Here is a 27786-nt window from a genome sequence, read left to right as displayed (position 1 = left end):
ACCAAGGCAAATCAGAAGACGATCTCCTCTGTTTCTTATGCGTTTCCTGCACTGTCGTTCATGGTGCTTGTCTTTTCTCCATATCTGCTCCATTCGCCTCTCCTGCTGGTTGGCCATTGTCCTCCATGTCAGGCCAGTTGATGTGGGTAATGGCTACACCAATTATGCAAGTCACAGAGCCATCCTTAGTTCTCAAGGGTCTCAAGAACAACTCTTTAGCTGACATAAGTTGGTAACAACAGTTCTTTCTATTTGAATAGTTCTTTAAGATTATCGAAATGTGGTCACAGACACTGTCTCAGTTGGCTTGGGGTGTGATGTAAAGCCATGTAAGGAAGATAAATGAGTGCCATTAGAGCCAATCTACAGACAAAGAGACAGAGGCTCAGGGTGTTTAAATTGCTTTTCTGATGTCACACAGCCATTAAGAGGAAAAAACCAGGAAGAGAGGTTGGTTTCTGTGACTGCTATTCTCATCCTATCAGAAAAAAAGATGTTTTATTTTCTTATTTTGTTTTAAATTACAGATGAATTATGCTCTTATTAATTAATGAAGCAATTAAATATATGTAACAATACTTGAAACTCTCTTTGTTTCTAATTTCTGAAGTGATGATTCTCAATGGGTTTGAAGCTATAGCTCCTCCTGGGGATAATTAAAATGTTTATTTTATTTTAATTTAATGTACTTGGTTTTAATTGACAATACTTGTGTAAATTATATATTTGTATGGTACAACGTTTACATTGTGTTTAAATTGTGCAATATATTTACATTGTGGAATGATTTAATCAAGCTAGTTTATAAATTTATCACTTTGCATGCATTTTTGACGGTTAAAACATTTACCTTGTATATTTCAAAAGTATTAAAACCGTTAAGGCTAGGGACTCACCTCCAAGGATATTTCAGTAATCTGGGTTAGGCTATGGGCATCAGTGATTTTTTTTTAAAGTTCCCCAGAAGCGATATAAAGAGAAGTTGATCTCGGTGACTTTGGAAGATGGCATTTTGACTGGAAACCGTAAGGTTAAGGACAAAAAGAACTTTATAGAAACACCGAACTTTATTTTATAAATGTGTTTGTCATAGGGGTACCTACAGTTGGTAATTCTCAACGTATTTTACATCTAATAGAGGGTTAAGCAAGTAAGAAAATAAACGGAGGATAATGGCAGCCAAATTTTTACTATCAGAGAAGAAATTACGAACAAGCAAGAAGGAAAGGGGAGTGAATCCTTGAGTACTGGCTTAGAGTTGAAGACATCAGTGTGAACTCACGTTTAATTTAAAGGTGAGAGTAGCAACAACAAATATCTATTTCCTCTTCCCTCTGCGTGTGTGTGTATGAGTTTATATACATATATGTGTGTGTGTTTATATGTGTGTGTATGTGTATATGTATATATGTGCATGTATGAGTTTATATATAGACATACATATATACATATACACATATATGTATTTGTGTATATATCTATGAATGTACAAGTTTATGTTCTTACTAATGAAGCAATGAAATATACTTCATTAGTGCCCTGTGTGTGTGCGTGTGTGTACAAAGACAGAGAGGTTGAGATTTAACAATAATTCTAGACACATGTGTACACCTGGGTTGTATACACATATATTTCCTACCTCTATCCACAGAGAGGTCTCAGAAGCTGTGATACTCCTATAGCAATGAGAATGCCTCTTCCCAGACCTTGATTTCTAAATATCATTCTCAGAGACATGTCTGAGCCTAAAGCTGGGGCAAGAAATACAAAATATGAGACTAGAGTATTTTATAGCGCAGAAAGTAAGAGAGTGCTAATAAAAAAACAGAAAGGTGGGAGGGGATGCCAAGGGAACCCCAGAGCCAACTGGAAAGAAACCACAATGCCAAAGGCTGGAACAATTTGAGAAACAAAATAAATAATGTAGCACTGGAATATAACCTAAAGTATAAAATAAACCACACAAGCTTTTGCTGATAATAAATAAATGAGAAAAAAGACAAATATTTCTCACAGCAGAATTCCAAATAATAAATGTATGTCTTCCCCTACCTAGGAGTTACGGTTAAACTCCTCCCCTCTGAATGGGGACTGGACTTCGTGGCTCACTTCCAAAAAATAGGCTATGGAAAGGGAAAGGAAAAATAGTCACTTTGCAGGTGAGAAACCTGGTAGACACCACCCTAGCCGAGTGATCAAGGTTAATGTCACCAGTGACTGTTGGTAGCAAATCCCTGAAAAAATGTGCTAAAAAGGGCGCATGGCCTGCCCTTGGTGCTTCCCAAAACCCATAACATCAGTCTAATTATAAATCAACATCAGACAAATTCAACTGAGGAACATTTGACAAAATACCTGGCCAGTACTCCTCAAAACTTTCAAGGTGAAGAAATTAAGGGAAGGCTGAGAAGCTGTCACAGACCGAAGGAGACTAAGAAGATGTGATGGCTAAAAGCAGTGTCGTACTGTTAATTGGATTCTTGAACAGAAAAGGGACAGTAGTGGAAGAAACTGTTAAAATACAAATGAGAGCCTGGAGTTGGTTAACGATAATGTATCAATGTTGGTTCCTTAGTTTTGAGAAATATACCATTGGTATGAAGGACATACATGATAATGTATGCTAATCTTGCAAAAATCATTCCTAGAATCTAAAGCCATTTAAAAAGAAGAATTTTATTGAAAATATTCAGTTTCCTAGTATTAACCTTTCCGGTAGCTATGAAGGAAATTTTCTAATTTTTATTAGAAATTATTAGAATTATTCTCTTAGTCAAGGTTGGGGATCACCTTTTCAACAAAGACTGAAAAGGTAACTTTTCACACTGTTCTTCACGATTTTATATATATATGTATATATATGTGTGTATATATATGTATGCAAACACTTAAACATAGACTTGCTTTTCAAATCGTTAATGTTTGCTTTAAATGGATCTATTACATACAGCACTTTGCAACTTGTCCTTCTTCTTTAGCTGCATAATATCTCCTTATAACGTGTGTATGGCACTGTTTTGTTGACCATTCTTTTCTTGATAGACATTGTCTGTCACATTCCGTTTGCAATATGTCCTGCTGTCTTGTTCCATCAAACGTATCTGTGATGTCGATTTTAATGCTTTGGGCGTGTATTCTCACGGATGGTTTTATGATCCCTTCCTGACAAAAGTTGTACCTTCTCTTTTTGTCTGTTGCAAATCCCTTTCTGCTACTAACTGAACAATGGCCCATTCTGAAGGGTTGCCCATATTTCTGCTTTTGGATTCCCTCTTTGCCCTTCTCAAGCCCTGAGCTGAAAAACCTTTGTTCCCTGTGCACTGAGGTGAGAGGCACTGTGGGCTGCACTGAGGCGAGAGGCATTGTGGGTTGCTCAGCAACCTAGGGGCAGTGAGAAGGGAGAGTGGGAGAGCCAGCAGAGACGGGTCAGAAACGCACTCACAGGGCAGGGGGAGAGAACAAGGGGAAGTTGAGGCTGGGCTCAGAGAAGGCACTGGGTGGTCCAGGCAGAAGGTCCTAGGAGAAGCACTCTTGTTCCTTTCTTTACTATGTGGCCAGAGAAATTGTTATGAGATGTAAATGAGATGCTGCTCCTCCCTACTCTCTGCGACTTGAACTCTCCTGTGATTTCCATTTTCACTTTGAATGAAATACAACCTTCGTACTGTGAGTACAAGGATGGGTGTTCCTGCTACTTCTCTGATCACCGCATGTGACTCACTTGCTTTACTCTACTACGGGGTCACTTGTGTCATCAGTCAGCCTGTGGAAGACACTGGGCTCCATCCCACCTCAGTGTCTCCATCCTTGTGTTTCCTGGAGCACTTGAATGACTGGTACCACCTCTCAATTCACACCGATGTGGTCATCTGTACAGACAGGCCTTATCTCACCAACATACCCTAGTATACCTGTTGGTCTCAATCACTGCACTTATTTGTTCCCTTCCTAGCACATTTCACAATCCGTAAATGCTTCTATTTTGCATGCCTCCTTCACAATGCATGGAAACTCCATGAGAGCAGGGACCTAACCATTTGATTTGTCTGTGAACCCCTAGTAGCTATCATATAGCAGATATATAATAAGTATTTTATTTAATGGATAAATATATGTGTCAAGAACTGTGAAATGTCTCAGACGGTTCCCTGTTTGCAAGCTAGCAAACCAACCTGCCGCAGTTTCATTGATGCTGGTAGAAGACAGAGGCTCCTGAGTCAGAAATGAAGTAAAGTGTATTAAGCATAGCAATAATCAGGAACAACCCTTCAGCATGTATCATGGTCCTATGAGACTCAATTTCTACAGGATAATGCAGAGAGGACAAAATAACATTTGCATATGCAGAAGGGTGCATTACTGGAGAAGAACCCTGAGTTTAAGGAATCCAAATTTGTATAACAAGTGGTAAGCGTACCTACCCATTGTTCCAAAGGGAGACTATCCCTCAGGTTCTTTTTTTCCTGGGATACCTTCTAAGCAATTCTCCATTTCTCCAATTCTCTGACCCCAACTGGGTACCCAATGATTCAATTCATTTCTGACACTATCTGAAGTTAGCACAAACCCAAAAAGTTAAGAGCTACCTTCCACAAGATTATTTACCACTTCAGATGCCAGTTACAAGCCCCATGACCCTTCCTCCCATGTCAGGTTCAATAATTTGCTGAAATGACTCGCGGAACTCAGGAAAGCACTTTGCTTGCTATTATCAGTTTGTTTAAAAGGATACAATTTGGGAACAACTGAATGGAAGAGAAGCATAAGACAAGGTATGAGCTCCATGCCCTCCCTGGGCACACCACCCTCCAACACCTTGATGTGTTCAACCCAAACTCTATTGCTTAGAGGTTTTTATGGAGGTTCCATTATGCAGGAATAATTGATTAGATCATTGGCCATTGGCGATTGAACTCAATCTCCAGCCCTCTCCCCTCCCTAGAGGTCAGAAGTGGAGCTGGAAGTTCCAACCCTCTAATCACACGGTTTTCTGGCAACCAGTCCCCATCCTGAAGCTATGCAGGTGCCCACCAAGAGTCACTTTGGTAGCATAAGCTCAGGTTGAAAAGGGCTTGTTATGAAGAGCAAAAGATGCTCCTATGACTCAGGTAATTCCAAGGGTTTTAGAAGCTCTGCATCAGGAACCAAGGATGAAAGCCAAATATGTTTTTTATTATACCACACTATCTCTGTTTTTCGAGGTCAGTTCATCTGCTCTCAAGCTATGCAGAAATGCAAGACTCATGAAAAGTTGTCTTCTAGTAGAAAGAAAGGGTATTTCATTTCAAGGTTTAGGACCAGTCTGTGCTAAACTATTTCAACAGACCTGACACAATAATAGCATATCTAAACTGAGTATTTCTAAAATATTCATATAGATCTTGTAGAAGTCTCACAAGAGGAATGGAGATTGGAGGTAGTGGGCAACCCTCATAGATGGGGACTGGGTGCTTTGTAAAGCACCAGGGCCCCCCCAAAATAATCTTGGGTTCAAGGTGAAGTCCATGGAAGGTGAGTGGGGAACAGTTTATACAAATGAGAGAAGACCCAAGTGGACAATCGATTCTATGAACTGGACAATCAGAGACACATGAAGCTCCATGAGGACGGGAGAGCATGTATCTTGCTCATCCTTGTTTCCCCAGCACCTGGCACTGTGTCTGCACATAAAGAGTTCTCATTAATTATTTGTCAAGTTAAGGGCTGGATAGTAACATTGATGAAAACACCAAAGAGTGGGAGGTTTTTATTTTGCTTCTAAATGAACATAGTTTTTATCTTGGTGGGTGAGGGGTCTCATAGCTTAGAACGCTCAACAGCTACAACTTGGCTTCAAATTGCCAGGACTCACAGTAGAGAAGAGATATAAATAATCTTTTTTTGCCAAACTTGCCTTGGAACCAATGAAAACCTGAATCTGACCGTTAGTAGGCCCAGCTGTGTAGAATTGTGCATTGAAAGGCAATAGCCAAGGTAGTTAACTCTCACAGAAGGCTAGAGAGAAGCACTTGTATTTTTTACCCATAAGGTTAGCAAGTGTTTGTTTGTTTGTTTGTTTTTTGAGACAGAGTCTCTCTCTGTTGCCCAGGCTGAAGTACAGTGGCACTAACTTGGCTCACTGCAACCTCCGCCTCCCATTCAAGCAATTCTCCTGCCTCAGCCTCCCAAGTAGCTGGGACTACAGGCATGCGCCACCATGTCTGGCTAATTTTTGTATTTTTAGTAGAGATGTGGTTTCACCCTACTGGCCAGGCTGGTCTCAAACTCCTGACCTTCTGATCTGCATGCCTTGGCCTCCCAAAGTGCTGAGATGACAGGAGTGAGCCACTGTCCCTGGCCGGCCAGGTGGTTTTTTTGTTTGTTTGTTTTCAGTTTATGAAAAAGACAGAGAGATTGAAGTAATAGTAATGTTCAGGTACTGCCATTAAGAACATTAAGTTGGCAATATCTGTTCAAAAACAAAAAATGACCTAAGTAATTCCATTTTTTTCTATCTTCCCTAAAGACAAACTTACATACACACTGCACATTATTTACTTTTTTAAAAATTAAATTCAACCTAAATATCTGTCAAGAAGGGAGTAGTTAAATAGAATAGAATATTATACAGGTATCAAATAGAATATTTTTGACTGAAGAAATAGTTACAAGTATGATACAGAATGACATCATTACTTTCATACACACAGTGATTCTATCTATTTTCATACACATGAGGAATATTTCCCAAGCTGATGGTAATGGCTAACATCGGATATAAGGAGGAGACAGGGATTAGGGTGATTAAAGAAAACTTTGGCTTTATACGGAAAAACTTTAGTTCTATGGGTGAATGAATATCTGTGCAGTATGGCAGAGCAGTTAGATAGATGTATAATCTTCAGTGTCAGACACCTGAGTTTGAATCCTGGCTTTGCCATTTACTAGCTATGTGACCTTCGACCCATAGCCTAACCTTGCTATGCCCCACTTGTCTCACCTGTAATATAGCAATAATTATAATACCACTTAATAGTGCAATGAGAGGATTTAAAATATCAATGCAGGTAAAATGCTTAGAACAGTGTCTAGCACATAGTAAGGCATCAATAAATGTTAGCTATTAATATTGCTTTGGTTTGGATATGGTTTGTCTCCATGAAAATTCATGTTGAAAGTTAACCTCCAATGTGGTAGTGTTGGGAAATAGGGCCTAGTGGGAGGTGTTTGGGTCATGAGGGTAGATCCCTCATGAATAGATTAATGCACTCTCTTGGGGGTGAGTGAGTTATCCTTCTCTCAGGAATAGATTGGTCCCCAAGAGAGCAGACTGTTAAAAGGATTGTGGCTTCCTCAGTTTCTCTCTCTTGCTTCTGCTGTGACCATGTGTTCTCTTTGCACATGCTCACTCCCCTTTCTTGTCCACTTTCCACCAAGAGTGGAAGAAGCATGAGGCCCTCACCAGGTCTAGCTGCTCCATCTTGAACTCTCCAGCCTCCAGAATCATGAGGCAAATAAACCTCTTTTCATTGTAAATGAGCCAGCCTCAGGTATTCTGTTACAGCAACACAATACAAACTAACATAAATATCACCTGTTACTCATGTAATTAAAATTAAGTTGAAATGCCATTTAAGAAAGGAAGGACGGGAAGCAAAAAGGAAGAAAGAAAGGTTTACGTTGCTCTTTCCAAAATAAAGAGGCTTTGATCAGGAGGGTGTCTTTACCAAACAAATCGTCCTCTCACATCATCTTGAAATGTCATCCCCTTCCTCCCACAATCTGGGTAATTATTATGGCTGGGAGCTATTTCTTCAGTATGTAACCAATGAGGATTTGGCAGCCCAAGAGTTCAGAGACAGGGGAATGTCTGTCTTTCTCTCACTCTCTCTTTTTCCTTTTAACATAATCTAATTTTTTTTCTTTTTAACATAATCTAAATTTAACAAGCTCATTAAAGTAAATGTTCCAGCAGGCGACACTGAACTGATTATAATATTTAATAAATCCTACTCCCAAATGAGGGCTTTTAAATGCCAGTGAGAAGCCAAAGTTGTACATTCATCCCTTTTGTGCTAAGATCTTGTGGGAGTGTTAGACAGGGCGCCCCCTTTGTGCTCTATCAAAGAGGGAAATAATTATGATCCCCTTTAAAAGTGCCATTTATAGTTTCAAATTCACTTGATATTGATGCTTGAATCCTGGGATCCAGCTTTGTTTGCCACAGCAGAGTAGGATGCCATTCCAATGGAGAGGCAAAATCCTACTGATCCAAGACCCTAAGCTATGATCAAAGATGTCTGGTTTCTAACTGGCTTCTGTATTGAATTTGTGACATTTAGTGGTTCCCCTGGTTTTGCGTACTTCATTTGCTCAGCTTTTCAACAAAAGGATTGGATAAGTTAGGATTTTGCTTTGCTCGTCTCCACCTTTGCGATTGCTGTTCTAGAGTCACTTCTTTGCTATATATCTGGGAGAAGGGAACATTTCCCATAAAAGTGGATCCTGTGACTGCACAGCCTTCTGTGTCCCTTGTGCATGTATCTTTCTTGTATAGTTATTGAGGTCTAGTTAATTCCACCTGCCTGCTAGGGTCTGCAAGTGGCAGATCTAATTTATTGCAGTGTCAGGTTGCGGGGGTTTCCCAGTCTGCAGAGCTCTTTCCTAGTATGAGGAAGAGGTGATTCTGCAGGCTGGAAATAAAAATAGTGGGAATGGGAGTCGACCCTGAGGGATCCGGCCTGTCCTAAGAAGCTCTCAGGTTGCCTGTTGATCTCGGAGCACCTGAGGACAGCAGTGCCGCTGAGCCTCCGTGTACCTGGGTCTGTTTCTTCACTACGTCTTTTTTCTGATAATATTCAGTCCTTTCAGGTGTGTGTCCCCTCTGTACTTCTGGCATTTCCGTCTCAGAGGCAGCTCTTTGGCCGTTCCTCAGGGGCCTGTGTATCTCGGGTGTCTGCGTCTCATTCTGTCACTGTGCATTTGTCTCTCCCTCGCTTTTTTATTTTTGGTCTGAAATTTACTGACCTCTGTGGCTTATGACTTGCGTGGGTGTCTGGAATATTTGGGGCTTTTAAAGATCCAAAATGTACTGTCAGATATAAGAAGGAAAATCAGCCTCTGAATGTCCCAGCGCATGGTACGAACCCAAGGGTAACCATCCCTGACAGCCAAACTTCACTCCCCTGGAGGAATCCTCCTTCCCTCCGAGGCCCTGGGCTCAGGGCCTGATGAGAGGCACTGAAATGAATCGCCCAAGCTGCAGGATCCCCAGAGGAGGGGAGAGAAAGCCAGAGCGCTATGCATCATCTATGTTTTTCTGCCTTGTAGCTGTGAGTTGCTGAGAAAACAGCCCAGGGAAGTCCCTATATCAGAGGAGCTGATGGCCTCACGTCCCTCTGGTTCCCAGGGAAATCATGCTTTGGTTGATCATGGGATTTTCTCGGAACATGAGCCCAGGCATAAATACACAGCAGAAAGGCCATCCTGGAAGATGTACAGCGTGTTCCTGGGGCTAACAGCTAAGCAGATCTCTCCTCTCCCCCAACCCGAGCACCCAGCTGCACAGGGAGGAGCCCCAAGGCTCAGCCAAGCTGAGACACAGGTTTCGAATTGTGGCTGTTAAGGCCACATGTTCTCTGACAAGCCGTCAGTGCCTCCTTACTGCCTGCCTCCCACCAGAGCCAAGGCCGCCTGGGGGCATAGCCTGATTGGTACCCCAGGATCTAACACGATGTTTGGCCTACGGTCAGGAAACATATACATTTGCTGGATTTGTGAAAGATTTAGATGCCCAAAGAGAACCAGAAGGAGGTCTCAATCCAGGCAGATGACATCACAGCAGCCCACCCCACCCCTCCTTCAACTGAGCACTGTGTCCTTTCCCATTCCTCTTTTTTCTTCTTCAGAAAATGCAGACTGATATGCAAAAAAAAAAAAAAAAAAAAAAAAAAAAATGAGTAAAATGTCTGCTTCAGAGAAGGAGCACCCCAGGCATGGAAAGGAGGCTTAATTTAACATATACATATATGTTATATATGTGTAGAAGCAGTATATATGTAGAAACAGTAGAGACATATATATGTAGAAACTCTAGTAGAAACAGACTCGCAGGGCCTCCTTCCCTCCCGGGCTCTGAGCCAGAGCGAAGGAGGATTCCTCCAGGGGAGTGAAGTTTGGCTGTCAGGGATGGTTACCCTTGGGTTCGTACCATGCGCTGGGACATTCAGAGGCTGATTTTCCTTCTTATATCTGATAGTACATTTTGGATCTTTAAAAGCCCCAAATATTCCAGACACCCACGCAAGTCATAAGCCACAAAGGTCAGTAAATTTCAGACCAAAAATAAAAAAGCAAGGGAAAAACATATACATATATATTATTTCAGGGCTTCCAGACTATAAGATACTGTGGATTACGGTGTGGCAATTTGTTACAGCAGGAATAGAAAACTAATATAACCCCTTGGCCAGGAACAGTGGCTCACGCCTGTAATCCCAGCACTTTGGGAGGCCGAGGTGGGTGGATCACCTGAGGTCAGAAGATCAAGACCAGCCTGGGAAACATGGTGAAACCCTGTCTCTGCTGAAAATACAAAACTTAGCTGGGCGTGGGAGGCTGAGGCAGGAAATCGCTTGAACCCAAGAGGTGGAGGTTGCGGTGAGCCGAGATGACGCCACTGCACTCCAGCCTGGGTGACAGAGCGAGACTCCACCTCAAAAAGAAAAAAGAAAACGAACATAATCCCTGATATCTCAAGTCCCCTTTTCAGAGGCCACCACTTCTCCTTATTTCTGTGTTTCCTTCCATATACTGGCTAACATATAGATACACAGATGCAAAGAGAGAAGGACTCTAGTAGAAGCAGACTCGCAGATGACACCTATATTGGAGATGGGACATAGACTTAGAATAACTCTGATCAACATGTTCAATTAAATAGACGAGAGGGCGAAGAATTTTACCAGAGAATTGGAATCTATAAAAGAATATCAAATCAAAACTTCAACAATGAGAAAAAAGCAACAAAGTTTAAGTGTTCAATGGATAAATTTAATAACAGATGAGAATCAACAGAGGGAAAAATCATTGAATGGAAGCAGAGAACTTTATGAAAATAATTACAGATTATATCAAAAAGAGACAAAAAAGTTGAAAACAAAAAAGAGCATAAGAGACATATGGGGCAAAATGAAATGATTTAAAATTTGTGTGATTGAACAAGAAAAAGTATAATTGAACAATAAGGACAAGAAAGATATATATTATATAAATATTAGATATATAATATATAATAGATATCTATTATATAATATATAATATACATATTAGATGTATATTATATATAACTTTCCTGTCCTTATATTCCAAATATATCCAAAGATATATATTATATTAATATTTATATATATCCAAAGATATATAAATATAATATATTTATATATGATGTAAGTATAATTTATATATAATAAATATATAAATATTATACAAATATAATATTAAACATATAAATATGCAGTCCTGGATTCAGATCCTAGATGAACACTTACTAGATGGGAGACCCTGCCTCACAGCTTCATCTTGGAATATTACCTTTGTATATATCAGTCTCATTGCTTAGTGGTGATGAAGGTTACATTAAATAAGATGTCATGAAAGCAGCACACAGCACAGTACCTGTGTTGGGGAAGCCTAAGACCACCCTAAACCTAAGGACTCACTAGAAGGACTCACAGGACTCAGAAAGGTATTATATTCACAGTTCTATTCTATTACAGTGAAAGGATACACATCAAAATCAGCAACAACAAAAAATACACATAGGTCAGAGTCTAGGAAAAACCAGACCTGAGCTTGCAGCTGTTCTCTCTCAGTGGAGTCATTAATTCTCCCAGAAATAATATGTGACAATACCTGTGAAGTTGCCAACCAGGGTAGCTCATCTGAGCCTTGATGTCTGGGGTTTTTACTGAAGATAAGTCATGTAGGCGTGGGCCACCCATATGACTGGCCTTAGTTACTCAGCATCTATTCCCCACCCCTCAACATGATGTTGAATTGATACAGTATGGCCCAAAGTCCAGGCAAACAATAATGATCGTTTACTGTAAATCACATTGTTAGCATAAATGATCTGACATGGCTCAAGATCTCAGGTATACAAAGACATTCTTCCGAAGCAAAGACACTCTTAGGATATTCCAAGGACTTAAAGGCCAGGATCATGTCAGGAGCCAGTCCTAAAGACATTTGGGATGTGCAGAGTTTGGGTAACTCAGGTCTGCTGAGTTAACACGTTTTGTGCAATGACTATCTGAGTAGATAAATAAAGCTTTGCTTCTTTCCTTGCAAGCCTTCTTCTCTCTTGACTCAAACAAGATTACTAGTAATCTAATAAGACGCTACCAACACTGAGCTCTGTCTTTGTGCCAAGCACTGTGTTCAATGTCATCCTATTTGATCTTCACAATAGTTCTCAATGGTGTCACCTCTTTCCTATTTTACAGAAAAGGAAACGACATTCAGAGAGGTTGAGTAATTCATTTATTGTCACACTCCGAATTTATTCAGGGAGATAATTCAAGTCAGACTCCTGACAACAGAGCTTATGTGATAATCACCTCTACCTCGCCCACATTTACTAAAATCAGCACCCAAGAGAGACAATTGGCATGGCACTTTTGCATGGATGCCCCTCAGATTCATAGTTTCTCATCTTTTTTAAAAATGTCACTTTATCCAGGAATAATTCTGTGGATCCTCAAGTTTTATTCAATCTATCTATCAGCAAAGTCAAAAGCAATTTGTACTAAGGACAATCAGGAAGATATGGGGACTTAACATCATGAGAAATGTGTGAAAACAGGGCCTCCCATTTTCTACCGAGAACCAGTGGACACCCTGCCCTTGACCAAGAGAGTAGGCACAACGCTGTCTGCCAACTCTCAAGGAAGCTCAGCCTGGACAAGCAACTGGATTTCTTCTAAGACTGGGGAAGTAACACCTGAGGTTTCGAAGAGGAAGGCACTTGCTGAGGGACAAAAGGCAGGTCATTTGTACAGTCTTTTAAATCATTATTTTAAATGTTAAATGTTTAAACTTCTTAGACCCTGGGCCAAATCCCAAATCATCCTATTATGTAAAGCTCTCGTAGTAGTGCCTTTTATTGCTTTTTGGAAGTGTGTGGGAAAACCATAATAGCCATTATTCAAAGAATTCATAATAGCTGTTTTCCTAATATGTATTATAAGCTGCTTGAAAGCTGGAATAATTTCAGACTTATTCATCATTATACTTCCAATATCCAAAACAGTGCCTGGTACTTAGCAGGATTTCAATAAACATTTGAATGCGTAGAGAAATACATTAACACAGTATAAGAGGTGTGTTCTCCTTAGGAGAGTTTCTTCACCCTCTGGGAGAGCTGACCACTCAGTGATGACACGTTGCCCTCGCAGGATAGGCAGAAAGGAGTAGAGGGTAAGCAACAAGGCTCAGAAGTCAGATTTGCCCCAAACTCAAACCCCAGCCCGGCAACTGACTAACTTTGTAACTTTAATTGTATTAGTAATTTTATCTGTGCCTCCTTGTTTTTATCCGTAAGATGAAGACAACATGAATTGATCTCATAGTAATTTAAGAATCATATGGTTTAATAATTACATGGAATGTGCTTGGAACAGAGCCTAAGGCATAGCATGTGTTGCACAAATGAGGCAGACCATGTTTCCAAAGATGGCCAGAGCAATGTCTCATATCTTATGTACTTTTGTGTACTGTGATCTTGCCACTCCCTCATGGAGAGGTGGAGTCTGTGCTCCCTTGCCTCAGATCTGGGTTTGCGCTATGACCTGTTATGACCAATAGAGTGTGATAGGAGGGAAATGTGTAACTGCAAGACCGTGTCTTAAAAGATCTAAACGTTCCAACTTCACCTCTTGGAACACTGCTTCTTGGAACCAAGCCTCCATGCTGTGAGGGAGCCAACTGGCCATGAGGAGTTTCAACGTGGCATTGGCCTTGTTATGGAAAAGCAGTAGCAGCTGAAGGGCAGTGAGGAGACTGTAAATAGAGGCTTGAAAGGCAGTGAGAAAATTTTTATTGGAATTTGGAGAAAAGGCGGCCTGTCCTATGCAAAGATGCGACATTTGGCAACACCTACCTATAGTAAAGTAGGAAATAGGAAAATTCACACCATGAATTTGTGGATCTGGCTAAGGAGATTTCCAGAAGAATGTTGAAAGTATTAACTGGCTTTTTTTTTTTTTTTTTTTTTTTTTTGCTGCCCATAATAAAGTGGGAGTGGGGAGAGCAGGGGGAAGATGGTCTAAAGAAGGAAATGTTCAATATTCAAGCAGAATTTAGAGGAAATACTTTGAAACAAGGACTTGCAGGTTTAGGGGGAAAAACTATTTCTATTTTCAGCTATCTCCAAGTAAGTAAAAACTTGAGGGGAAAAAACCCCAGATATATAAAGCAAATATTTTTAGATCTAAAGGGAGACAGAGACTCCAATACAATAATAGTTGGAACTTCAACTCCCCACTCTCAGCACTGGACAGATCATCTAGACAGAAAATTAACAAAGAAACATTGGGTTTAAACAGCACATTATAGCAAATAGACCTAACAGACATTTACAGAACATTTAATCTAACAGCTCCAGAATACTCATTTTTCTCATCAGCACACAGAACATTCTCCAGGATAGACCATATGTTAGGAAACAACACAAGCCTCAAAAAAATTTCAAAAATTAAAATCCTATTAAACAGCTTCTCAGATCACAATGAAATAAAACTAGAAATCAATGACAAGAGGAACTTTGGAAACTACCCAGATACATGGAAATTAAACAACATGCTCCTGAATAACCACCGGGTCAAGAAAGAAATGAGAGTAAATCGAAAATGTCTTGAGACAAACAAAAATCGAAACACAATGTATCAAAACCTGTGGAATCCAGCAAATGTAGTGCCTAGTTTACTGTAATCAACACCTACATTTTAAAAAAGTAAGGATTTTACATAAACAATATAGTGATCCTCCTCTAGGAATCAGTAAAGCAAGAATACCCAAACCCCAAATTAGTAGAACTAAAGAAATAATTAAAACCAGAGCGTAATGAAATGAAATAGAGACTTTAAAAAAAAGCACAAAAGATCACAATATAAAAGCTGTTTTATTGAAAAAATAAACAAAATTCATTAACTACTTGCTAGACTAACCAAGAAAAAAAGAGAAGATCCAAGCAAAATTAGAAATGAAGGAGACACTACAACCGATACCACAGAAATGCAAAGGATCATCAGAAACTATAGTGAACAATTATATATACTCACACACTAGAAAACTGAGAGGAAACTGACAAATACCCGAACATATACAACTTACCAAGATAGAATCAGAAAGAAACAGAAAAACTGAATAGACAATAATGAGTAGTGACATTGAGTCAGTAAATTAAAAAAAAAAAAAAAATCTTCTAACAAGGAATAGTCCAGGACTGGGTGGATTTACTGCTGAATTCTACCAAGCTTTCAGAAAAGTACTAACACCATTACTCCTCAAACTATCCCAAAACATTGAAGAGGGGGGAATGATCCTAACTTTACAATGTCAGCATTACCCCGATACCAAAACCAGACAAGCACACAACAAGAAAATAGTAGCACAGGCCAATATCCCTGATGAGCATAGACATAAAAATTCTCAAGAAAATATTGGCAAACTGAATCCAACATCATATATATGTGTGTGTGTGCATACACACGCACACACACATGCGCACAACATGGTCAAGTAAAATTTATCTCAAGGATGCAAGGATGGTTCAGCTTACAAAAATTGGTAAACATAATAAATCACATCAACAGAATGAATGACAAAAACCATATGATCATCTCAGTAGACACATAGACAAAATTTGATAAAATTCAACATCATGATAAAAACTCTTGACAAACTTAACATTATAAACATACCTTAACATTACAAAGGCCATCTATGACAGACCCACAGCTAAGATCGTACTGAACAAGAAAAAACTGAAAGCCTTTTCCTAAAAACTGGTAAAAGACAATAATGCCCACTCGTACCACTCCTATTCAACATAGCATTGGAAGTCCTAGCTAGAAAAATCAGGCAAGAGAAAGAAATAAAAGGCATCCAAATTGGAAAAAAAGAAGTCAAATTGTCCCTCTTTGTTGATGATCTGATCTTTTTTTTTTTTTTTTTTTTTGCTAGAACAATTGGGGATTTTATTGTTGTTTGTTTGTTTGTTTTTTATTATACTTTAAGTTCTAGGGTACATGTGCATAGCGTACAGGTTTGTTACATATGTATACTTGTGCCATGTTGGTGTGCTGCACCCATCAACACGTCAGCACCCATCAATTCATCATTTATATCAGGTGTAACGCCCAATGCAATCCCTCCCCCCTTCCCCCTCCCCCCTCCCCATGATAGGCCCTGGTGTGTGATGTTCCCCTTCCCGAGTCCAAGTGATCTCATTGTTCAGTTCCCACCTATGAGTGAGAACATGTGGTGTTTGGTTTTCTGCTCTTGTGATAGTTTGCTAAGAATGATGGTTTCCAGCTGCATCCATGTCCCTACAAAGGACGCAAATTCATCCTTTTTTATGGCTGCATAGTATTCCATGGTGTATATGTGCCACATTTTCTTAATCCGGTCTGTCACAGATGGACATTTGGGTTGATTCCAAGTCTTTGCTATTGTGAATAGTGCTGCAATAAACATACGTGTGCATGTGTCTTTATAGCAGCATGATTTGTAATCCTTTGGGTATATACCCAGTAGTGGGATGGCTGGGTCATATGGTACATCTAGTTCTAGATCCTTGAGGAATTGCCATACTGTTTTCCATAATGGTTGAACTAGTTTACAATCCCACCAACAGTGTAAAAGTGTTCCTATTTCTCCACATCCTCTCCAGCACCTGTTGTTTCCTGACTTTTTAATGATTGCCATTCTAACTGATGTGAGATGGTATCTCATTGTGGTTTTGATTTGCATTTCTCTGATGGCCAGTGATGATGAGCATTTTTTCATGTGTCTGTTGGCTGTATGAATGTCTTCTTTTGAGAAATGTCTGTTCATATCCTTTGCCCACTTTTGGATGGGGTTGTTTGTTTTTTTCTTGTATATTTGTTTGAGTTCTTTGTAGATTCTGGATATTAGCCCTTTGTCAGATGAGTAGATTGCAAAAATTTTCTCCTATTCTGTAGGTTGCCTGTTCACTCTGATGGTAGTTTCTTTTGCTGTGCAGAAGCTCTTTAGTTTAATTAGATCTCATATGTCGATTTTGGCTTTTGCTGCCGTTGCTTTTGGTGTTTTAGACATGAAGTCCTTGCCCATGCCTATGTCCTGAATGGTACTACCTAGGTTTTCTTCTAGGGTTTTTATGGTATTAGGTCTAACATTTAAGTCTCTAATCCATCTTGAATTAATCTTCGTATAAGGAGTGAGGAAAGGATCCAGTTTCAACTTTCTACTTATGGCTAGCCCATTTTCCCAGCACCATTTATTAAATAGGGAATCCTTTCCCCATTTCTTGTTTCTCTCAGGTTTGTCAAAGATCAGATGGCTGTAGATGTATGGTATTATTTCTGAGGACTCTGTTCTGTTCCATTGGTCTATATCTCTGTTTTGGTACCAGTACCATGCTGTTTTGGTTACTGTAGCCTTGTAGTATAGTTTGAAGTCAGGTAGCATGACGCCTCCAGCTTTGTCCTTTTGAGGCTTCACAAACACAAAAAAGAAATCCTCTTAAATCTGACAAATAAATTCAGTAAAGTTGCAGAATACAAAATCAACATACAAAAATCAGTAGTGTTATATACACCAATAATCAACTAGCCAAGAAAAAAATCTAGAAGGCTATCCTATTTACAATAACTATAAAAAGAAAACATACCTAGGAATAAATTTAACCAAGGAAGTAAAAAATGTCTAAAAGGAAAACTACAAAACACTAATAAAAAAACTATAGATGACATAATTACATGGAAAAACACCCCCATGCTCATGAATTGGAAGAATTAATATCTTTAACATGACCGTACTGCCTATAGATTCAGTGCAATCCTTATTAAAATAGTACTAAAAAAATCACAAAAGATCACAACATAATAGCTGGCTTTTTGAAAACATAAGCAAAATTAATAAACTACTTGCTAGACTAACCAAGAAAAAAAAGAAAAGATTCAAGCAAAATAAGATTTTTATTTTTTTAAAGAAACAACAACAACAAAAATCCTAAAATTCATATGGAACCAAAAAAGAGCCCAAATAGCCAAAGCAATCTTAAGCAAAAAGAACAAAGTTGGGGGCATCACATTACCTCATTTCCAATTATATTACAAGACAATAGTTACCAAAACTGCAGGGCATTGGTATTAAAAATAGACCTGTGAATCAATGGAAGAGAACTGAGAACCAAAAGTAAAGCCACATATTTACAGCCCATAGATCTTTGACAAAGTTGACAGAAACATACATTGGGGAAAGGACACATTTTTCAACAAATAGTGCTGGAAAAATTGGATTTCCATATGCAGAAGAATAAAACTGGACCCTCACCTCTTACCATAATACAAAATCAACTCAAGATGGATTAAAGACAAAAATTTAAGACCTCAAACTATGAGACTAGTAAAAAGCATTTATTTTTTACTTTATTTATTTATTTATTTTTATTTGTATTTTCTAAAAATAAACGCTTGTAAATTTGGGGTATACTTGTATTACTTCTGAATAATAATATTTAATACACATACACACATACAGCACCCTGATACTGTGCCCCCTGGCTTCTGGAATCTCAAAGCTCAGTCTCTCTCCAATGGAAGGTCTAACAGATCAAGTGTACAACTTCTTACCATTGAGCCTCAGTTTCTTCATCTGCAATATCTGAGCTGGTTCTGTAACCTTTTATAAGTGATAAAATGTAGTAAGAGATAGATGTGCAACTTCCAAGGCTGGGGATTAAGAGGGTTATACTTGCACCTATACCTCTGGGAACACTGACACTGGTACCCAGTCTCCACGGTGTGGGGAAGTCCAGCAGCCACGTGCAGAGGTCCACGTGAGGAAGGGAGGCCTCCATTCGAAGCCCCACCTGAACTCCCAGACAGCATCCAACACCAACTACTCATTGCGTGAATGAGGTCATTTCAGCACTTCTGGCTTTCCTGGTGCCTCCATCAATATTACATAAAAAAAGAGTCAAATCACAGAGTGTCAGAAATAACAAATTGTTGTTTTAAGCAACTATAGTTTGGTGTGATTCATGACCCAGTCACAGATAGCCAAAACAGTGAATCTTTATTATTATCATTGGGATTGTTATATTTTTAAATTTCCACGGTGTGTCATTTTTCCTTGCCTTGGTTTCGGCCCACACTGGATACAGTGGAGAAATGGGATCTCAGTACATTCAACTGTCACTCACCCTTTGCTTGCGATGAAGCCGCTCTGCAAATCACCTCTTACACAGTCTGCCAGAACCCAAATAGAGCCACAGATTGGGAGATGCAAAGATGACACAAATACCTGTCAGAGGATATGATGAAATTTAGCAAGGATGAATGCAAGGCCCTGGATTTATATGAAAAAGCCAGCTTCCCAAGACATGTGGCTTAGCAGAAAAATATGTTTAAGAAACTCAGCCCCCTTTATTTTTGGACATTAAGCTTATAAGTATTGCAAGAATGATAAGGCTGCCAAAAAATCTGATGTGGTTGTAGACTCTATTAATGGAAGTAAAGTACCCAGAATAAAGAAGGTTGTATGTCTCCTCTAATGGGGTCAGAACACACATAGAAGACTCACTTTTGCCCAAGGCACTTGAAAAGTGAAATAGACAAACTGGGATAAAATTAGGGGAGTGGCAAGACGGTTTGCAGTACTCAGGAAGACACATATTACTTTTAATTAAACAAATACTTTGACTTAGTGAGCATATAAATGCATAGATAAATGACTGAGGAAATACGTTGCAAAAACTTGAAAATATCAGTACAGTGTCTTGACTTCATCTATTCATTTAACAAATACTTACTAAATGCAAACTGGGTTCTCAGCATTGTTTTCAGTATTGGAGATGAAGCAATGAATTTCCTGCTATCTTGTAGTTTATACTTTTATTTAAAAAACCAAGTAACCCAACAAGTTAATTTGAGAGAGTGATGTCTTGTGAAGCAAGTAAAAAAGGGTCAGAGACTATAAAGTTTTTATGAGATCAAAAAAATCTTCAGTTTGGTTATTCAAAGATATCTGCAAGGAAATGACATTTAAAATGAGACTTAACTTATAAGACGAGGACCGTTCAAAAGAACTTGGAAATATATTTCTAGGCAGTAGTAACAGAAAACGGAAAGATCTCCAAGCAAGAACAAACTGACATGTTTAAAAAAAAAAAAAAAAAAGGTAGGAGAAAAGCCCAGTGGCTGGTACATAATGAGAGAGGGAGGTGAGTGAGACTGATCAAATGGACATGTCTGTCCTGAATTTAAATGTTCCACTCTCCAAAGTATCAATGCCCCTGCCATGTTTCGGCTCTTGATGTCTAGTTTGAGGCTTAACTAATATGATTATTATATATGGAAGTTATAAGAACAGAAATTGGAGGAGCAATTGTAGGAATATTCTGGCTCCCACAGGAGCCATCTTCAGCTCTTTGGAAGGCTGGCATGTGGGATTTGGGAAAGGGTAAGGTCACAGTCTGTGTGTCCCCAAGAGGTAGCACTGTGATCTCAGTCAGTAGAAGCTACAAGAGATTGTTCAGCTCAGCAAAGAGCAGAGGTTTCTAGTTTATATCTGTATCCAGTGATGGAATTTGTGTTGGTAGGTAATGAGCTTCTCCTCGCAGGAAGAGTCCAAGTAGCGTAGGGCACTCCTTTAAGGTTATAGTAGCATAGTAGCTGGAAATCATGCAATCAGTATTAGACTGGAATTAGTGGTTTTTTTTTTTTTTTTTTTTTTTTTTTTTTTTGAGATGGAGTCTCTCTCTGTTGCCCAGGCTGGAGTGCAGTGGCGTGATCTCGGCTCACTGCTGCAAACTCCGCCTCCTGAGTTCAAGTGATTCTTCTGCCTCGGCCTCCCGAGTAGCTGGGACTACAGGTGCATGCCACCACACCTGGCTACTTTTTTGTACTTTGAGAGGGTTTTGCCATGTTAGCCAGGATGGTCTTGATCTCTTGACCTCATGATCTGCCCGCCTCGGCTTCTCAAAGTGCTGGGATTACAGGCAAGAGCCACTGCACCCGGCCAGAATTAGTGTTTCCTAAAGGGTGGGGCACGTGGCACAGTTGCTAATGGCAGATATTACACAGTCATGTCATTAAATAACATAAAATCAAGCAAAAAAAGTTATTCCTTTTCAATTTCCTTTTAATTATACCTTTTTATTTCAAGAAGAATGTCTCATCTGTCTTTAATCCTTGATACTTGCTTTGTATCCCTATTTTTTTTTAAAAAAAAGAGAAATAAATTGTTAGATGCAGATATTATTTTTGCGGGTAATAGTATCTTGCGAGACTTGTGAAACATTTTGCTTTCACATTTATTTATGTGAGTATTTATGAATTTAAGGCTAGTGATGTGAGATTTGCATTTATGGCAGTAATATAAAGATGACTTTTGTAAATAAATTCCATTATTAAAGAATAATATATATTTAAAGAAAAATATCACATACGTAGGCATGGGTGTTATATGTTGTGAACCATAACCATGGGGAGAAGAAATCATTATTATAGTAGTAAGCAAGTCATTGATATTTGAAAACCTGATTAAATCTTAAAGTCTTTCCCAACTCTAGCTCCTTAGATTTCATAGAGCAAAAAATGGGGGTAAATAATTTTGCTGATTTTCTTAAACAAGTCAACCCTTTTAGAGAAAGCAGAAAGCCGGAATTCAGTTATGTATGTTCAGTTGAGAAGAAGCATCACCTGTAAACCCTAAGGATTTTTAGCTCCACCCTCAACCATCTATCTCCAATTGTGGTGGTGAATTGTGGGTATCAACCTGGAAAGACGTGTCAACCTGGAAAGACCAGTTGTTTGGTCAAAGACTAGTCTAGCTCTTGCTGCAAAGGTATTTTTTATTTTATTTTTAAAAATTTTTTTACTTTTTTTTTTTTTAACTGCATGATCTCATTTACATGTACGCTCTAAAATTGTCGCTCTCATACAAACAGAGAATAGAATGGTGGTTTCCAGGGCTGGAGGGTGGAGGAAATGGGGAGATGCTATTCAAGGGGCATAAGCTTTCAGTTACAAGATAAACAAATTCTGAGCTGGGCATCGGGGCTCACGCATATAATCCCAGCTACTTGGGAGGCTGAGGTGGTAGGATCACTTGAGTCCAGGCCCTTCTTTAGAGCTGTACTGTTTGATGGCATTATCTTATTAAATATATATTTCAAGTACATGAGACATTTCCATAGAGTGATATTAGATTGGTATATCGTAGCTATTTGGGACAGAACCTTGAGGTGTAAAGGTACGTTTTAGATGTGGTTAACATCTACAATGAGGCGACTTTAAGGAAAGCAGATAACTCTTCATAATATGGGTGGGCCTCATCCAGTCAGTTGAAGGCCTTAACAGTAAAGACTGAAGTTTCTCAGTGGAGAAAGAATTCCAGCTTGAGACTGCACCATAGAAATCCTGCCTGAGTTTCCAGCCTTTGGGCTCAAGACCTCAGATTTCATCCGAATTTCCAGCCTACCAGCTTGCCCTACAGATTTCAGACTTTCTAGCCCCCATAATCATGTAAGCCAATTTTTAATGTAAATTTCTCTCTCTGTCTCCACACACACACAGACATGCACAAACACACACACACACACACACACACACACACCCTGTTGGAGATCCCTAACACACCAATTCAACCAACACACCAACTCTGACTTGTAGTCAAACAACATCACAAGCTAACACAAAGCTTAGAGCTTAAAACAAATTTATTGCATTGTACTAACAATATGGAGGAGGGTTTCAAGCAACAGTTGGTCCAGGGGCTAAAATAAGACCAGAAAGGTTTATTATTACCCATTTCTTGCCTCTGATTTCTAATTGTGGATTCATCATCAGGCTCCACAAGATGGCCTTTGGCAGCTAACCAAGCTCACATCCTTCCAAGTTCAAGTGCAAAAGTGAAGACAGTACCTCACCCACAAAGGTTCAAGTAATTGTCATAGGCCTGAATGCCTCTGCCTCCAATTAATCCCATGCCCGTCCCTGAACTAATGGCTGTGGTCAGAGAATGGGACCTACTGATTTCCTTACCCATGGGTCTGAAGGTTAAGAGAATTGGGACCTCCTCCAAAAAAAAAAATTCATTCAGGGTATTTTTATCAGAATAAGATTTGAGATGGGAATAACAGATCTCTATTACACTAGTACTTCTGAAACATTAATGTGCAAAAGAAGCAGCTGGAGGTTGGTTCAAACAAAGACTGATTCATCAGATCCAGGAGGAGGCTTGGAATTCTTCCTCTATAACAAATTCCAGATGATTCTGATACTGCTGGTCTATAGTGTCCACACTTAGATTACTGAGACATTATATCACCTATTCCAGAGGTTAGCTGAAAATCATTCCTAATTACAGTAAGTGGTCAGACCAAATTGGGGGGATTGGTTTTCTGCCTCAACATAGCATTTTATCAGCATTACTCATCACTGTCACAAGGCCTTGGTTTTCATATCCGGAGAGAGCTCAGTCTCTTCCTTGCCTGCTGGAGGCATGAACAGGAAAATGGTCAGATACATACATCAAGCAGCATGAGCCCTTGGGCCTGTTCAGTATTGCCCAGGGTAAGTGAGGACAGATAAAGATGTCCCTGCTACCTGAACACCTTTGTATGGAAGTCTGCATTCCTCGAGATTTACACAATTCACTGGATGGATGAGAGAAACAGCCCAGAGCTGCTGTTTGTATTCTATCAGTGAGATTCACTGGAGAAAACCAGAGGTCAAGGTAGAGTCATATAATTTCATGGTTGAAGACTTTAGCCCATACTGCATACATCTCAGATAAGGTGTTTATTGCTGTAGGGGAAATTTGAACCTTGTGGGACAAAGGAGACCAAAGTCTTTTACTTTTTAAATACCATGTTAGTCTTTCAGCCAAAAGCTTGCAGTCAGGCTTCCGTGTCTGGGTTTTAAAGGGTGCAGGATTTGGGAGGCATCTGACACGAGAGAAACATGGAGGCTTCCAGAAAATGTCTACAAATAGATCAACTGTTTCAAGGTATATGCCAGATATTCAATAACTGATTCCATCAGGATTTTACCTATAACAAGGGATAATTTTATTTTTAACCATTAGGGGAATTTGATTTTTTTTTACATAATGTGTCTAATTCTCAGATATTGACTACAATGATTGTCAAACATAAATAAAATAAACATGCAAAAGAACTTGTTATTCTTAAAGAAGTGGTGATTTCGATCACAGGATGCTGATATGACTTGTCCCAGTAGTTTCTCACCACATTTTGCAGAAAGATAAAAATATAACAGACAGGTGAAGAGACCATGGTCTGGGGGGAGCGGCAGAGGGTTCAAACTATATATCCCAACTTCCTTGTACATATAAAATAAATTTCCCCTGTAAAATAAATTTAAAATGATGGCAGCTTATTCTAAAATGTTTTTACTCAATTCCATCCAATCACTTGTTTTTTTGAAATTTATCCATGTTTTCATTTGTTGATTTCCAAGAGGAAAACATCTCTACAATAAAAGAAGGATTAGTCAGAAACATGTGAGTATATTCCTTGCTTGAATATACTTCCCACAAGGGCAGAGAAAGTCTGTTTTGGTCAACATGGATATCTGTCACCTAGCACAGTGCCTGGAGGATACATTGATTATATTGTTAAATAAGTGATGTATTAGACTATTGGATTACATAGTTAGAAAGACATAACTTTCCTCTCCGTTTTATTTCTTCCGGGAAAGACAGAATTGCATAACGAAATAAAAATGTGTATGCATAGGAACAGCAGCTTAAAAGTGACTGATGTGTTTCAAAGCAGGCAAAGATTTTGATACAAATAAAGCACTGAAACGCATGGTGGGGAATGGTGAGAGGTAAGTATGGAAAGGAAGGAGGGAACAGATTAGGATGTGTATTTATCACACCCCTTTAAATGGCACCTGGCAAAATATAATTCAAGTTGGTTTAAGCATAAATTTTATTGGCACATCGAAAAGTCAAGAATATTGGTATTCAGGCATGGCTAGATCTAGGTTTCCAAATGATATAATCAGGAATCTGTCTCTTTATGTATCTTGGCACAACTTTTTCCAAGTCGTTTTACTTTTCATTCAAGCTGTCTGCCAGAGGTAAAAGGTTGGACATCAGCAGCCTCAAACTTACATCTTCCTAGTTGAAGAACTCCAATGAAAACTGATACCTTTGACATGCTGTGACGATGGCAGATAGGAGGCAGGACTAGCTTGCAGCTCCTGCTCGGACAGATGGAGCAGTGTGTGGAGACTCACACTGTGAACTTTTGCTCAAGGAACTACCACAGCAACATACCAGGAAAGTTAGGAGAGAATCCACAGATGCTCTGAAGGAACTGTGTCGCTTCTGTAGTTTCCCCGAGATGCTAAAAAACTGTAAGGTCTGATTGCTTTCTCAGTGGGGAGGCTGGTGGTCTGGAACAAGTTCTCAGCCCTGGTCACCAGCTGCCTGGAAATAGACTTTGTACTTTTGGGGGGCACAGTGGGAGCGATACTGGCCTTTAGGACTGTGTTGCATGGGAGCAGGGTGAGGCCTGTGACTGCCAGCTTTCCCCAACTTCCCTGGCCACCTTTATGACTCCGCAGAGGCAGGCCATAATCCTCCTGGAAACATAACTCCATTGGCTGGGGAATCACAGCCCTATCCTCCACAGCAGCCGCAGCAAGCCCCGCCCAAGGAGAATCTGAGCTCGGACATGCCTAGCTCTGGGCCTACCCTTTCTCTACCCAGCCAGGGTGCAGAAGACAAAGAATATAATTTCTTGGGAGCTGTATGGCCCTGCCCACCACTTGAGAAACCTGAATATGTAACCAGGTGACCCTAGGGCGAGTTTGCTTCCTACCTATAGTACCACAGCGGATGCGCTCTTGAAAGTCCAATCAACACAAAACCAGTGCACCAAATAAAAATACAACCAAAGACCCTCACAGAGTCCACTTCACTCCCCTGCTACCTCCATGAGAGCAGGTCCTGGTATCCACGACTGAGAGACCTGAAGACGGATCACACCACAGAACTCTTTGCAGACACTCCCCAGTACAAGCCCAGAGCCCGGTAGCTCCACTGGGTGGCTAGACCCAGAAGAGTAAAAACAATCAATGCACTTCAGCTCTCAGGAAGCTTCATTTCTAGGGAAAGGGGGAGAACACCACATCAAGGGAACACCCCTGGGGACAAAAGAATCTGAACAGCAGCGCTTGAGTCCCAGATCTTTCCTCTGACACAGTCTACCCAAATGAGTAGGAAACAAAAAACCAATTCTGGTAATATGACAAAACAAGGTTCTTTAACACCCCCAAAGGATCACACCAGCCCACAAGCAATAGATCCAAACCAAGACAAAAATCTCTAAATTGCCAGAAAAAAAATTCAGAAGGTTGATGATTAACCCAATCAAGGAGGCACCAGAGAAAGGTGAACTCCAACTTAAAGAAATCAAAAACACGACACAGGATATGAAAGGAAGATTCTTCAGAGAAATAGATAGCATAAGTAAAAAACAATCACAACTTCTGGAAATCGAGGACACACTTAGACAAATGCAAAATGCAGTGGAAAGTCTCAGCAATAGAATCAAACAAGCAGAAGAAAAAACTTCAGAGCTTGAAGACAAGGCTTTTGAATTAACTCAATCCATCAAAGGCAGAGAAAAAAAGAATTCAGAAAAAAAAAAAAAGAAAATGAAGAAAGCCTCCAAGAAGTTTGGGACTATGTTAGGCATCCAAACCTAAGAATAATCGCTATTCCTGAGGAAGAAGAGAAATCTAAAAGTCTGGAAAGCATATTTGAGGGAATAATCAAGAAAAACTTCCCTGGCCTTGCTAGATAGAGATCTAGACATCCAAATTCAAGAAGCTCAAAGAACACCTGGGAAATTCATTGCAAAGAGATCATTGCCTAGGCACATAGTCATTAGTTTGTATCTAAAGTTAACATGTAGGAAAGAATCTTAAGAGCTGTGAGGCAAAAGTATCAGGTAACCTATAAGGGAAAATGTATCGGAGTAACAGAGCAGATTTCTCAGCTGAAATCCTACAAGCTACAAGGGATTGGAGTCCTATTTTTAGCCTCCTTAAACAAAACAGGATAAATCCCTGTTGCCTGCAGTGATGACCAGCTCAGTGGTTTCTTTCCCTCCCTCTTTTACCCTCCCTGATCTTCTACTCCTGAGCTCTGAATCACTTCCTACATTAAACTACCTGCATGAGAGTTGAAAACTCTGATTTCTAGGGGTTTGGAGAGCCCATATAAAATGATAGGTGAATGTGATAGTCTGAGCAGTTCTGAGAGCCTGAACTAAGGCAATGACAGTTTGAATAAAGAAGCAGAGAAATATTTATCCAGAAGATAAATGGGGGGTGGGGGGCATGGTAATTGGGCTTGAAGAGAATGTGAGATATTATATATACCTGATTTATCCAGGAAATCAGTGGAGCTCAGAGGAAATCCAATGACAAGAATGAGCATTTTACCTATATATGCAACTAACTGCTGAGCTGACAGGTGAGACAAGCTATCCCA

Source organism: Piliocolobus tephrosceles, chromosome 17 (assembly GCF_002776525.5).
Source record: "Piliocolobus tephrosceles isolate RC106 chromosome 17, ASM277652v3, whole genome shotgun sequence".
Lineage (NCBI taxonomy): Eukaryota > Metazoa > Chordata > Mammalia > Primates > Cercopithecidae > Piliocolobus > Piliocolobus tephrosceles.
This window is presented reverse-complemented; position numbering follows the sequence as displayed.